General features: G+C 30.7%; 1 protein-coding gene and 1 long non-coding RNA gene across 2 annotated transcripts in view; one reads left to right on the top strand and one right to left on the bottom strand.

Annotated features, from left to right (window-relative positions):
- Window positions 1-370: 370 nt before the first annotated feature.
- Window positions 371-11,219, top strand: part of ninaC (STKc_myosinIII_N_like and MYSc_Myo21 domain-containing protein ninaC) — a 63,012-nt gene continuing 52,163 nt past the window's right edge. The window contains exon 1 of the mRNA XM_067281315.1: window positions 371-634. The gene's annotated coding sequence lies outside the window, so the exon portion shown is untranslated. The remainder of the gene's footprint in view (window positions 635-11,219) is intronic.
- LOC136984340 (uncharacterized) lies at window positions 6,297-6,538 on the bottom strand. The gene is made up of 2 exons (XR_010882176.1): window positions 6,489-6,538; window positions 6,297-6,392 (listed from the first exon to the last, which is right to left on the bottom strand). It is a non-coding gene; the product is annotated as an uncharacterized lncRNA (long non-coding RNA).

The following is an 11,219-nucleotide window of genomic DNA, read 5'->3' as shown; positions in this document are numbered from 1 at the left end:
CAGTTCGGCCTTTACCGCCTCGGTCGGTTCGCCGAGACGATAAAGACCTAGATATTATAGTTGTTATAAATAAATTTTCATCATCATACAGAGCATATTAAGAATATTCTTCGTTTTATTTGTAATTCGGACATAATTTAAGTTAGTCTCTTAGTTCCGAATGGAGAAAAATCGTATACAGTATTAATATTAATTTATTATTTTCCAATGAATAAGTAATAATTATGCATACTTATAAAATTCATTTTATTAAAAATATATAATTACAGTTAGTGATTAATGTTAATTATAAATAAAACGACAATAATTTGATTTTAATCTTATTGATATTTGTAATAATTATTAAAATTAAAATTTGAAATCCAGTATGGAAGATGGCGCTTTATTCGCACATGTGTTTATTTTGGTCCGGTAAGGAATTTGAGTGAAATATGGAAAATAAATAATCGTAGTCATGGAAACTTCTTGATAAATACAAAAGCAAGTGCATAATGAAGATGTATATTAAACAATACACAATATATGCGATTTTTATAAATTATCTGGATTTTGAATTCCTTATGGAAGGTTTACATATGTGAAACGAAAAGTAGACATGAAAAATATGTAAACACGATACATTCATTATTGAAAGGTAAATTAAAATTGTTATAATTAGTAACATACTTGATATTTTAGGTAATGTGCTTTAAGTAATTTTATGCTTTTCTTTTTCTTTATGCAGAATTGAAAACTACTTCATAATTCTCAATGTCAATTGAGTAGTTTATATATAATTTATCAATTACAATTTTAAATCTAAAATTAATTTCACTAAAATTAGTATAATTAATTGCAATTGATATTAAATAATAATGTTATATCTGTAGAAGATTGCCTAACAATCTAAATATTCAAAACTATAAAGTTAATTATGTAGTTATGTAATAAATCGATTAATATTTTAATTGTTAAAGGTTATAAATAACCATCACATTAATTGTTTAAAATAAGTGTTTTAAGCATTTAATTTAATATTTATTAAATCATTTAAGAAGTGTATATATTTAGCTAATGATGAAAATTTTACAATATTTGCACATATACTGGTATTTTTAGAAGTAATGATTCTATGATCTCATTTAAATGAACATCATTATCATTACTATATAATATATTAAGGAATATATGTATATAGATTTTATGTAAAATAAATGATGTATAAACCAGAATTACAAATTTTGATTCATATCTGTGCAATGAAGTTAATAGTTTCAGAAATATAATTAAAAAGTGCAAAAAGAATGTTACCATTTTAAATTATCGTAATTATGTTAATTATCATTTGAAGTAATTGATAGAGTAACTGTTTCATCTCCTATCTGCATTCAAATGTCTTGTTTACAACCATTTGGAAGTGCTATAAATGAAAACAGTAGCTCTGCAGAGGTGTTTTGTGTTCTGCAGTTCACAAAGTCAGAATCACTCATCATTGTGCAACATGAATAATTTGCAGGAGTGCAGAAGCTGCACAATTCTACAGCACTTGCAGCTCTGCAGCTACAGGAACTGTAGAATTGTGGCTGTTGTTACTCTGACAACAGATATGCTGTAGTGAGTGTAGGAAGAATTTGAGTATTAGTTGGATGTGTGCTATGTGACATGAGGTGCACATTGAGAAACTTGGACAATTTTTCGAATGTTTTAATGTACATTAAAACATTGAACAACTGTTTCTGAAATTAATTTCTGAATGTTTTAATGTATAATGAATGTACTGTACATTAAAACATTCTCAGAAAATAATTAATATAATTACAATAATTTAAAATGCTAGCATTCTTTCTGGAAGTCTCCTCATATAGAGTCCATAAATATTAGAAAACTAAAATTATCTAAATGCATATTACCAGTAATTGTTTCAAACAGCATTTTTAAAATATTGAAAATAGTTGAATATGTAATAGTTAGTTTTATTTCAGTGACAAATTATTTGATAGTAAATGCATAATTCGATTTTTAAATAAGATAGACTAAATTTAATTTAATCTGTTCATAAATTAGAAGACTATGAAAAAATTTTAATAGCAACATGACAAGCATTTCAACAATTTGAGAAAAATCATAATAAATAGCACATTGCTTTATGCATTTAAATTTTCAGAATTCTGTAATTATCTTTCTTACGTATTTAATAAATGTAATATTTTTTGATTTTGCAATCAGATATAGTCCTTTTATGTATTAATAATTTTTTTGAGTACTTTTATTTCTTTGAACTAATCTCTTTTTAAAAATAAATTATTTTAAATTTTATTTTAAAACACATAGATTAATTTTAAGACATAACAGTAATTATAAATATGCAATTAAAATTTAATGGAATCAGGATATTTTTTAAAAATGTATGTTGTATTTCTAGAAAGATGACTGTTTTTTAAATATTAGATTTAAGAGTTAGTGGTATTTATAATGACCAGTTTCAATTAATAAAAGTTACATGACTACTTTCAAAATAAATACATAATTAGTGGTTTCAAGTAAATAATGTGAAAGAAAACATCTAGTATATGAATAATTGAAGATAAATTTACATAGTCAAGTAATGCAAAATAATTCTTTTGATTTAAATGCAAGTTTATTAAATACAAAACAAAAACTAAATAAATTAAACTTTGTAAGTATAATCAAAATGTACAAATTAATATATATATAAAATAAACAATATTTTTTGATATTTTGGGATTAGAAATTTTTCATAGTGCACACAATATTAGGCCATATTTCAAATTTTAATAATACTGTGTAACCATAACTTGTAAAAAAATTTTAAATTATGATAAAAATGCAATTTATGTATGTGCAGAATTTTAAGAACTTGTTACTAATTTTCTAGATGTCAATCATATTTTAATGCAACCCAATATGTCTTCAGCTAATATTGAAATTTTATTATATCCAAAAGTATAGTATACTGTATTTGAACATAATTTGATGCCATTCCCCTTTTCAAAGCCTTGAATTATATATAATTTATGCAATTTTTATAAATGCAAAGATATACTGTGAAATGATTACCAATATCATCTTTTTTTTTAAATCAAGACAATAATATATATATATATTTTCTTTTTAAATCTGAGTTTGGCATTTTTCAATTTATCTGTCTACTAAAATTTGAAATTCAATAAAATATCTCTAATGAAAAAAAAAAAAAAAAAAGCTATAATAAAGTAAAATTAACTTAAGACTAAATTTAATATGAATAAGTGGTGTTATTCAAGCTCTCATTTCTCTGCAATATTTTACATTTTGAATGTATTGTACAGGATGTATTGTTAGATAATTTAAACAAATATTTTCATTCATAACTTTTGGCCAAGGATTTCTAATTTTTAAATTTCGAAATACAATTTTCTTCCAATTAAAAAGGTATTCATTATTATTTGTTTAGTGAAAATTCGTAATTTTAACCGTATGTTTGTTTTAACGCAACTGTATTTCATTAAATAAGTTATATGCAGTGTAAATTCATTACAGTACGAATTTTAACGAAACAACTCGAAACGTTTTCCTGGTAAGGTGGCTTTACCTAATACAGCTGTGTAAGCAAGCCAATAACATAACCCGGTTCATTTGAAATACCTGTAGATTTGTTTGCTTATCCAGCCGTATTAAATCGATTTTACTAGGTAAAACACTATATTATCTCTTCGTGATACTATGGATACCGCGAAATTCCGTTTCGGAAATTGTCTAACCTGTTAATAAATGTTTTTACCATTAATTCATTTGCTTGAGTCAATGATATTAATTAATATAATGCTTTATGTTAATTTTACCGATTCAAGAAATAGTAAATTCTTAATATAAAATCTAAGCTCTGATGTATAAGTTTTACAGGATATAAAGGTAGGTATTTGTTTAATTGCATAGAATAAATACCTTTGGTTACAGAGGACTATTCCAAGCTAATCAGCTTGCCAAATATTTAATGCGTAATCCACCTTATTGAAAGAGTATCTATCTATGATCGTTGTGTGGTGCGCATTTTAGGCAGAAGGTTTCTCCGGTTTTAAAAATTAATGTTTTTAACTACAAGTATTACGGTATGAGTAAAAGAAAAAAAATATGAGCTAACGTGCAGGTTTAAACTGCAAAACTAATTCGAAATGCAATAATTTCAGTTTTTCGTTTTCCATAATTTTTTTCCCGATGCTTTTATGTTATTCCCGTACATATAATTATGAAAGTTTCTGATAGCTATAATTTAAATTCTAGTTCAGTTGTTTTTTTTTCCTTCATTTTTAAGAATCATTTTATCAATTATGAGAAGAAGCGCGTCATTTCACAAGGATTTTTCATAACATTGCGAGAGCGATTTCGACTAAATCGTGGTAATTGATACAACACTTTTATGTGCATATAGTACTTAACTTCAAGGAGACAGACTCTATTTCGTCAGCCTGGAGAGCGCTGTTTGAGCTCGCTAATACAATGCATCCTATCTGACATGCGCAACTTTGAGCGTTTGATCTGTAATTAAAAAAAATTGTTCTAAGATTTTAATTTTTTGTTCTTCTATTCATCTTCTATTATCAGTTAAATCTGTGGATGCCAATTGCAAAGTGGACGTTACACTTGTATGTTCAAAGAAAGTAACGAATGGATAGAATGAAATGATACTGTAGTAGAAAAAGTAAATGGCTACGCAATGCAAAAAATCTGTACATACTTATTTGTAGAAAAACTTAAATATAACAGCTTATCAGCCTATGATTTTCTTGAATTAGGATTTTTTCCGTGAGACGCTTGGAAGCTATTTGTAGACAATAATAATATAGGTAAAAATCTTGTGGGTGTTGTGGGTACCGCTTCGAAGCGCCAAGCTTATCTTTACCGAAAACAAAACTCGTAAGAAAAATTTTGACTTTCGTCTAAATTGTCATAAGTTTTTACTTGGCGCAATTTTTTTACATCTCAGAAGTTTTTGCTTGGATCTTATATTCATTAATTTTCTACCCCAAATTTATCATCACTAGATAACTGATGTTCACTTAACATTATCATCATAAACTTACGTATTTAACAGATTTATTACCATTACTATTATTATTATTACTTTTTGATGTTACATACTCATGTCGAAAAAAAAAGCATAACCGATAATGCGACTGTATCTTCAGGAACTACTGATCAGAATAGCGTAAAATTTAACATACAAGCAGAACATTAAATTCTTTATGCAATAAAAACAATTGAAAAGCAAAAATTTAATCTGAATTAAGTCAAACCTAAAACGACAAGAAAGAGTTCTTAATTAACATTGTTGTAATTTTTCGTTTGAAAAAATGATCAATGGAAAAATTTTAATATTTGTTTAAATTAAATACGGTACGTGAGTTTTGAATTAAATTTTTATAAGCTAAATTCATTATTAGGGTGATCTGTAAACGTTAGGTTATGAATCCTAAAAAACTAATTAATGCATGCTCTAAGTTCATAAGTATTAGTTTTTTAAAGCAAGTTATGCAAATTTTCAAATCTTTTCACTTGTTTATTATACATAAAATAAGAGCGTCTATTTTTGGAAATATTATTATTATTTTTCTTAATTATAGCAATTTATCAATAAGTTAGTAATGATTATTTTTCCATAAATTCATTCTATTTATACCAAATATATACAGGCTAATTTTATTTTATTTTCCCGGCTGTTATAACAGAGGGAACGTATGGCGATCCGGCAAAAATGACCCCCCCCCAGATTTTTTACATTTTTGGACTCGGGACCTTAAAGTCGAGAAATGCCAGAAAAAAAAAATCGTGGTAATTTCTGTGTGTATGGTGTTAGTGTGTGTGGCACAATTTTGTTTACTCGTTATTAGCATTTACAATTTTTTTTTTATAAAACCCATCCTTACCCTGAAAATTAAGCTTTTTGCCATTTTGTAGGCCTAATAGTTAAAAATATAAAAAGATTTAAAAATAAAATATAACAACAGATGGCATCACCAAAATTTTAAATGTTGCGGGAAAGTTCAGCAATTCGTTGCTGGTTTATTTAGCATTGAATTGCTAGCAATAATCGGAATTATAAAGAAAACAAACTACAGCTGTATTTCTTAGTAAATGAAGATACTGTATTTCTTTTTTCCCATTACATTAAATTGTTTGTAGCAAGAAACAAACAAAATTTGAAGTTATAAAATATTAATTTAAAATTTATCTTGTGTACTGGTACTTTTTTTAAATCAATTAACAGGACTTATTATACTGGAATTATGGATGCACATATTTAGTCTTACAGATCAGAAATAATATTTTTTATTTAGTTCACCCGAACACATACACTTTAAACTTGTGTTTCGGACTTGTTCGTCTCTCCTCAGCAGGCATTCAAAAGACACTTTCTACAATTAACAATAAAAAAAATTTTTTGGTACGATTATAATTAAAATTAATTTAAACACAATAATTTCCCGACAGTAAAATAATAAAATTCTTACAGGTTCTATATTTCCGAACTTCTTTACAATTCCAAATAAACTCGTGATCCACATCAACCATATAACTCGACACTAGGGATTGCAATCCAGCAGTGTTTTCAATCCAGCTGGATTTTTGCTGGACCAACATCATTCCAGCTGGATCCAGCGCGGATGTATTTTTGGTGCAATAAAGTGTTATCTATCTATCTATCCAGCAATTTATGGTATTTTTAAAAGAAATAAAACATTTTTTTTAAATACTTAAGAAACTTTTTTTATTTAGACTGGTCACTATAAATCAGTAAAACTTCCTACACATTTAGGTAGTAAACTTAACTTTGGTTCGGTTTAACACTTGAGATAGAGATAATCTATATATATAATCGAGACGAGTTGATAATAATAATAATAATCAGCGCAGAGCCCAAACGGTTAGGAGTTGAAAGTTGAAATTTGGTTCGCAGTTAGGGTACGTCACGAGAATGCACACTAAGAAGGGATTTTTCGAAATTCCTCCCTACGGGGGAGAGGGACAGGAATAAGGCTTAACACTTCCATCAACAATGGAAGCGTTACGTAACAATGGAAGTGTTAAGTAACAATGGAATTGTTAAGAAAAAGCGACGTGCAAGACGCAGATGCAGTTTTTTTCGTTTTTGCGGGAAATCGAATATATTTTTAGACCCATCTAAAAATTCTCTATTTAGTCTGGAAACAGGGGGATCCCAATTCTTGCATTCTGTGAAAACGGGTAAGGTTGACTATAATATAATAATCTTAATCTTCACTATCGTTAATTTTGCCCGAGCAATGCCGGGCCCACCCGCTAGTTAACTTTATAATCTAACTAAACATTTAATGTAATCTTTAAGTTAAATAATAGCAAAGGTAATACTACTAATTAATTTATACTAATATATTATAATAATGTAAGGACGGATAATCAGTGGCTAAATGGCTATCAGTCTTACCAGTTTTCTTATATAGGCTCTACATATCAGTCTGTAGTTATTTATAAGTAATTTAATTATTAGTGTTAGTAAAGTAGTGAGTAAGTAATTAGTAATAGTCAGTTATTATTATCACAATCATGAATCACATACATTCATATCATCATATATCTAAGATACTGATACTCATTAATTTAATTAACTATTTAACTAACTAGGTAGTCTCAGTTTCTCACTAATTTTCACAATAAAATTGCCTATCATAGCCCACTAACCACTTATAGAATTAAAGTTAAAAACTCATACTTAATAGAATTAGAGTAGAAGTTATAAAATATTAGTCTTGTCTTGAATAAAGTATTTTAAAGGATTAAATAAAATTAAATCAATCACTTCTGTTATTTTTTTGACTTTTCTGGAAGTAGGATCTCAAGAAACAAATGGTATTGATGGTGTTGTCTCCCAACCTACTTCTTAATGAATTGCATATATATCCCGCTGCGGAGAAGGCCCTTTCTGCCTCTACGCTAGTTGATTTCGGGGTTATCAAACAATCATAAATCGTTCCGTCACGTGATTCATTGACTTCACAACCGACTGTAAATTAGAATTATGCACCAGGACTAGGAGAGGAGTTACTTATTTTATTTAGCGCGAAGACACTTTATTTAGCGAGAGCGGAAAGTCAACTGGCAATTAGATCAGCAGAGGTAAAAGGGCGAGCGGTGCGGTATAGAGAGGGGTGTAGCACGTCCCACACTGAACGTCAACGTCACTCTCGCCGCCGAGCGATAGCGCACGTAGCAAAGCGGCATTTGCGCCATTATTTAGAAAGTTAATTGAGCATTTGCGGATCCGCAGCGCTGGATCCAGCACCAGGTTCTGTATCCGCAGGATCCAGCTGGATTGCTGGATGAGGGATCCAGCAATTGCAATCCCTAGTGGCAACCCTTCTCTCCTCTATCCTCAGGCCAAGCTATTCCTTCCCCTTCGTGACCCCTCAGTTCTCCGAATTCTTAACAATTGCAGATGTGGAGTTAATGGGGAGGGGTGCTAATAAGTAGCAGATTTTAAGCTCTGTTTACAACTAGTGCAAATGCCAACACGTGCGTATTAAGGTTACAGTTAATTCATGTGTTTGTGAGTGTTCGTATTAAATTCTCGTTTATAAATTTATTTTTAATTTTGTTCCTAACCCCGTGCGCAAAATGAGTAGTGAAAGCAAGAAAAAAGTTCGTCAGTACCAGATGAGTATTCGAATTTCATACCAGCTACTCATGATGTTCGTTTACCATTTTGTGTTGTGTGAACACTGTTTGACCAACGAATCTATGAAAAAGGTCGTCATGTTGAAGCACATTTGAAGACGAAACATAGCACTTGTGTTAACTATGATTTGAATCAATTTAAGAATTTAAAGGAGAAATTTGAAAAAAGATTAAGAATAAATTCATTGTTCTCTGGACGAAATGCTAACAAAAGTCGTACTCTTGAAGCTAGCTACGAAATTTCTCTGCTCATAGCTAAATCTGGAAAAAGTCATACTGTAGGGGAGGATTTAATTAAGCCAGGTTTATCAGTTTTTCTCAAAAACGTTCTGGAAAAAGATGACGACTTTGTGAAAGAAATGCCACTAAGCAATAGCACTGTTAGAGAATAGATGAGATGGCTAAGGATGTAGAAACGCAACTATTGAAAAGTTGAGAGCAAGAAAATTTTCAATAGGGGAGACTGGGGTTAGTTGTCACAAAGGACATGTTGTCACAGTGCAAATAAACCTATTTATTTGCACTGTGACAACATACATACTACTATATATTATATCACCTATGTGACTATATTATATTATATCCCCCGATGTGTACTATATACAGTAGAGCATCGATTATCCGACTTAATTGGGGACTGGGGTTGGTCGGATAACCGAAAAGTATGAAAAAATACATTATTAGTATAGTGTATTAGACCTGGTTTAAATACTAGCCTTCCTTTCATGGTCGAGCCAGTGCTGCCAGCTAAAACGTGCAAAAATTTAACAAAAATAATATTAAAGTAGCCAAGACATAACCAAATATTGTAGCGCCACATCACTAGCGGACATTTGAATTTGCCGACTAGAACGCGGTCGGTTAACCGATAAGTCGGTTAATCGGGGGTCGGATAATCGATGCTCTACTGTATTATATCACCTATATAATCAAAACTGAATGGTCACGTCATCTAGGAGTAGGTTCATTTACGCTCGCCTATGTCATTACAAAATTCGAATAATATCCGTTGCATTGTTTTCCGTAAATTAGCGTTTAAAAGATTTACAGCAAGTCGCGTAAATTTTGATGCGTTATGTCTTGTGCCGTTTGAAAACTTGCAATTATAAAAAGGTAACAATTGTATTTCCTATTAGATGGATCCTTAATGTATATATACATTATGAACAATTGAATTTTCTATTTTGAAATTAGAAACTATTGACCGATTTGTTAAGGAAGTTCATTCGGGGCAACTTGTCACTAATACTCCGTTCGCACCGAGCATTTCAATATAGATTGTGACCAAGGTCGGCGACTATGCCGTGGTGCAACCTCTCTCGACCGTTTCAATCTCGACTGAAACGAGGTTCAATTGCGATCAACTCGAGAGTTCTTGAAACATCCAGTCATAAGAGCGATCCCACAATCTACGCGCGCGAGAAAATACAAGATGGCTGCGGAATACGTGTCGGGCTATCGACAGAGAAATAAAAAATATATTTGGAGAGATGATGACATTTGTCTGTTATTAGATATATGGCAAGAAAGAGTATTTATTTCTAACCAAAACTTCCATTTTGTTTGTTGGTGTTTGTGACTGACCGCTTAGTTATGTCAGTTTTATCATCGTGTGTAATGGCCGGGTTCTTCTCAAGCGGTCTGCCTATGCGAACAGCACGACGTTCGATTGACATCACAATCCAGATTGTAGGTAAATCGAGATCGAAGTGAGTCGTGAATTGTGTGCGAACATAGTATAACGCCGTTTGCTTGATGGCATTTCCGTCTACTGGTACTCTTTTTTGCGATTTATCTTCTATCCACATTACCAGAGCTTTTTCCATTTTCTCTTTGACAATATCTCTTGTGTATGATGATGATTTATTACTTAACTTTGTTCCAGAACATACCGACTTTCTAATAGCAGCTTCACTTTTCTTGATAGTTCTTTAGGGTCCATTGACACACAACAGTGACGTGTCGGCACAGTGATCGTTTGGTGGCAGTGACGTCGAACACGGCACAGTGATGAGTATTTACACACAACAGTGACGTGACCGTGCTGTCAGTGAGTGGTCATAGACTTTTCTGAGGATGAATTGGCTATGGTAGCTATATGTTTGGATGAAGAAGAAAAAGAAATACAATCGAAATACAAAGCGCCGCAAGTGGGTACATCAAGCATGGACAAAAAATATCAACAGAAAGGGAGTTTCATACTCTTTATAAAAAATTGAGATGACGAATCTATATTTTTTGAATATTTTCGAATGTCCCAACATGCATTTTATATTTTATTACACAAGACAGAGAAATATTTATTTTGTACCCAATGTCCATGTATTTCGAACGAGATAAATCCAATAGAACAGGGTGTTGATGCACGATTTCAATTAAATGTTCGTCATCCATTGGAACACAAAATTTACCGTCAGTGAAAATATCGTTCCCGTCAAATGTCCTTTCACGGTACGGTCACGCCACTGCCATTGCACAGCACTGTGACGGACGAGTCTGGACAGGGTGGTTTGAAACTAGGTCATGATTTC

The sequence above is a fragment of the Centruroides vittatus genome, unplaced genomic scaffold, assembly GCF_030686945.1.
Source record: "Centruroides vittatus isolate TY-2023 unplaced genomic scaffold, ASM3068694v2 contig_914, whole genome shotgun sequence".
Taxonomy (NCBI): domain Eukaryota; kingdom Metazoa; phylum Arthropoda; class Arachnida; order Scorpiones; family Buthidae; genus Centruroides; species Centruroides vittatus.
The sequence above is the reverse complement of the archived record's forward strand: the minus strand, read 5'-3'. Positions and strand labels throughout refer to the sequence as shown.